Source organism: Octopus bimaculoides, chromosome 25 (assembly GCF_001194135.2).
Source record: "Octopus bimaculoides isolate UCB-OBI-ISO-001 chromosome 25, ASM119413v2, whole genome shotgun sequence".
Taxonomy (NCBI): domain Eukaryota; kingdom Metazoa; phylum Mollusca; class Cephalopoda; order Octopoda; family Octopodidae; genus Octopus; species Octopus bimaculoides.
Window position 1 is genome coordinate 22,086,500 of NC_069005.1, and position 4,630 is coordinate 22,091,129.

At 35.5% G+C, this 4,630-nt stretch overlaps 1 long non-coding RNA gene across 3 annotated transcripts in view; it reads right to left on the reverse strand.

Moving 5' to 3' along the window:
* The window catches only part of LOC128250819 (uncharacterized), a 368,397-nt gene that overhangs the window by 67,361 nt on the left and 296,406 nt on the right, over window positions 1–4,630 (reverse strand). For all 3 annotated transcript variants that reach the window (XR_008266801.1, XR_008266800.1, XR_008266802.1), the window contains exon 3: window positions 2,221–2,313. This is a non-coding gene — a long non-coding RNA (uncharacterized LOC128250819). The remainder of the gene's footprint in view (window positions 1–2,220; window positions 2,314–4,630) is intronic.

The window sequence follows — 4,630 nt, forward strand, 5'->3', positions numbered from 1 at the left end:
ATGTATGTATGTATACTTAAGATGTGTGTGTGTGTGTGTGTATGTGTGTGGGTGTGTGTGTGTGTGTGTGTGGTGTGTGTGTGTGTGTGTGTGTATGTAAACCCCCAGAACCTCTGAAGTTCGCAACTGAATTTCTCCAAACTGCGAACACACCTGACTTATGTTCTAGAGATGGTTTTAGACTCTTAAAATGTTTCACATAATGAATAATGGTGCCCCCCGGGGGGCAAAAAATCCCCTTTCCTGTAGTACGTACGACTGCCTGCATGTTGTATTAAATGGATGAACCGATGTAGACTCTAAACTGTGTTGTCTGAGTGGTAGCAGTAATAACCTGTCCCCGTAGTACCATAGGTAGCAATTTGTTGGAATAAAAACCGTTTGGAACGCACTATGTTTATTATAAAAAATATGCTAAAATATGTTAAACCTTGAGCAACTATTCAACTATTTTCTTTTAGCTTCAGTATCAAAGTCTTCTTTCTAAGCATAGATGAAGCCCATACAAATATTCTTCAGCTATTAATTACGAACTAAAATATCGCATATACATTAACCTACTAATTTATGGTGTCTAAGACTCGACCATGTTAGTTAGAAACCGTGTCGTTAATGTGACCTTGCATGCACGGACGATTCATGCAGAATTGTTTTCTTTTAGGAGCTGAGTTGTCCACACAATGGCCACACGCTGTTTACACGAAGGCGTGCACAATTGAGCCACGACTATTGATTCCCAACCACGTCAGCACCCTAACGTCACGTGACCCAACCACGTTTTGTTAGAAACCGTGTCCTTAATATGACCTTGCGTATCCGACGCTGCATGCAGAATTGTTTTCATTTGGGAGCTGAGTTGTGCTCACAGTGGCCACACGCTGTTTACGCGAAGGAGTGCATAATTGAGCCATGACTATTGATTCCAAACCGAAATATCGCATGACAGTGTTGTTTTCAAGCGCTTCCTTGCCAATCACCCCTTACCACGTCATTTCTTTCATGTAAATTTCTCTCATGTAGTGTTGTTGAGCGCGCCGACCCGACAGGCTTGATATATCGCATAGATGTAGTTCCTATGCCTGCTCATTGCTCAGCGTGGTAGTGGTATCGCCGACAGTCGCAAAGCTGAGTATATCCACAAAGAGCTTTTTGGTGCGTTCAAAAATCACATACCCCCACCCACTTTTCCATGACGAGGTTAGGGCCTGGAATTTTCCAAACAAACGCATGACATATCAGTCGAATTAGCCCTTCATTTATCCGACAAATGTTTTCTCGTCAATGCTGCCCTTTTCCGTATCACATGCTTCAACTTAACTGGATCATATACAAACTATGCCATTTAAAACCCGAGCAACGCCGGGTATGTCTGCTAGCAAAGAAATAAAGAGTTATTAGCTATTAAAGTTTGAAAATTGTGGATAATATTAGTCAATCGTAAGCCACAGACATATTCATGTTTGTTTCCAGAGTAACAAGCTTTTGTCTGCGAGAAAGCACGTCTTGACAAATATATTGAAACCAATTGTTGACACTGTGTTCTACTGTTTTACCCACCTGGAAATTTTCTGTGAATTTATGTGGCGCAGGAGTTATGAAATTGTGATTTGTTCGAGAAATGTGCTGTTTATCGCATTAAATGCATATTGAATGCTTAAAACCACAAAAGACGTGTTGTTTACTCATTTTCTGCGCGTAGAATACAAATATTGACAACACGTGCTACTTTCAGGATGTTGACAAAATGTACTGTCACGTACAAAATGACAGCTTCCAAATCCTGTTTTCTGACTGGGTGAAAATGATAAAAACTTTAAACCTCTTTAACTTTTTTTTTTTTAATTTCTGGGAAACAGTGAAATAACTCAAGCAATTCAGCTCGGAAAACTACGTTAATGTACCAAATTTTCAGATTTTCGATAAACTTCAATTTTTGAAACCTTGGCAGCCAAACGGAAAAGAGCCCTACTATTACTACTGCTACTGCTGCTGGAGCTACTACTACTACTACTACTACTACTACTACTACTCTCACATCACTGGTGTTTCTGTTAGAGTCCTGCGAAACTTTAAGTTGCATGAAGCTGAATCAACGTGTCAAGTCGTGCTAAGAACAAATATGCAAATATTCAATTCATACATACATACATACATACATACATACATAATATATTTTTTGATCTACACCCATACTTTTTTATTAATTGTCTCAAAACTTACCGGAGATTATCAAGTGTTTTGTCTATTATAACACGCACGAATGAATTCATCCCAAACATTCATTTGGTCGATCGTGCCTTGAAATCATGTCATCTGAAGAAGAGAATGGATGATAGGGTTATTATTATTACATATTTTCATTGTATGAATTGCATAACATTGTATGAGACATGGAATAAGAATATCGTCCATTTACGGAAACGAGTGCAATATCAGTCAGACTTCTTTCCTCATTTAAATTATTATTTTTCTTCCTCATTCTATGAGGTTTATATTAAGAATATAGAATACTACCAAGTACTCAAAGACAGCATTAGAACTCATGAAGAAATCAGGTACCATGTTGACATAGCCACGTAGCCACGTAAAAGTCTTCCCTTTATTGTATATATACATATCAGAAAATCGTACCTGTGCATGACAATGTACTGGATTACACACCTAGTATGTACTGAAAAGAAATCTTATCGAAAAACCTACAGTTGGTTCGAACACGTGATTCTGTCACTGGTTTTCTCTATATTACGTCTTCGTTGATATATTTATACTAGTACATTTAGTATTAATAACCTATTTATACATACATTTACAGAGGTACAGAGATAGGAAATGATCTTTTTTTTATTCCCGTTTATCATGTGATCTACGGTAATACGAATAATGGAGGTCCCAGCAAAAGAATAAATAAAAGGAAATACATAACACAATTTCTGTTATAGTCTTTATGGTGTATTGTAACAATCACCTACAATGGTTATTTTTTTTTAAACATTGAGCACAACAATAAAATACTTTAGTTGCAAGGAAATGAGAGAAGTTTATATTTGGTACAATTGATAGAGGTATAGGAAAACCACTTTTCTTATTCAGTCTTCTATTTCTTTGATAATACTCATCATATACGAAAGGATCCTCGAATCAACATAATTTCAAACTGAGAACAGTAAAAGAGGTTCCAAATCACATTTTGATAAAAATACTGGTATCAAAATTGGAATTTATAAGTATTTTCAAGACAGTGTAATTTTTAATAATTGCCTTCTTTTCGTAAAAGTTACATACTCATAACCAATAAATGATCAGCTTGTTTTATTATTATAGCATGCAGACACACACACACACACACGTTTCCCTGAGCTCAATGGCTATCTAAATTTATCAATATATATATATATATGTGTGTAGAGAGAGAGAGAGAGAGAGAGAGAGAGAGAGAGAGAGAGAATCTTTATCTTTTAATTGTTTCAGTCATTATACTGCGTCCATGCTGTGGCACCGCCTTGATGAATCTTAGTCAAACGAATCGACACCAGTACTTATTATTTTTTGTAAAGTTTGGCACTTATTCTGACGGTCTCTTTAGCCGAACCGCTACGTTACGGGGACGTAAACACACCAACACCAGTTCCAGGTGATGGTGGGGAACAAACACAGACACAAAGACACACATACCTGCAAATACATACATACACACACACATACATATATATACACACAAGACAGGTTTCTTTCAGTTTCCGTCTACCAAATTCACTCACAAAGCTTTGGTCGACACGAGGCTATAGTAGAAGACACTTGCACAGGGTGCCACGCAGTGGGACTGAACCCGGCACCATGTGGTTAGCAAGCAAACTTCTTACCACACAAGATAGATACTGAGTAAGAGAATAACTCAAAAAATTCCAATTACAATAAATCAAATAGATGTTGCTATACTGAATGACGTAAGACAATTCTTAATGAATTAGTTGGAAAAAACAATTCCAATTAAGGTAGTGAAATATATTCGTTGCTGTCACAATCTTAGCTTCCAAACACGAGATCTTCCATTGCGCATGCGAATAAATGCTTTTTAAAATTAATTTAAAAATTTATTGAGAGTCTATCTTCCCTTATGTCTTAGTAAGACCGCAACAATTTATGCCAGATTCTTCTTTTTATTTCCTTTGTCCAACTAACAAAAACTTTTCAAGAATTTCTTGCGCACGTCATTCTGTACAACACTTACCTGAGTTATATATATATATATATATATGTATGTATGTATGTATGTATATATATATATGTATGTATATGCATATATATATATATATATTATATATATATGTATATCTATATATATATATATCTATCTATCTATATATATAGATACATACATACATACATACATATATACGTTATGTAAACATTTTGTAGACATTTTTACGCGTACATTGTGTGCATACATATACAAATATACATATAGATGCATACATATGTATATATATGTATGTACGCATGTATGTATATATGAAAGCATGTATATTTTATTTATTTATGTGTTTCAGCCAAGTGGCTGCGGTCATGCTGGTGCAATATACGTATACATGTATGCATATATATACATATACATACATATATATGTAGTTAG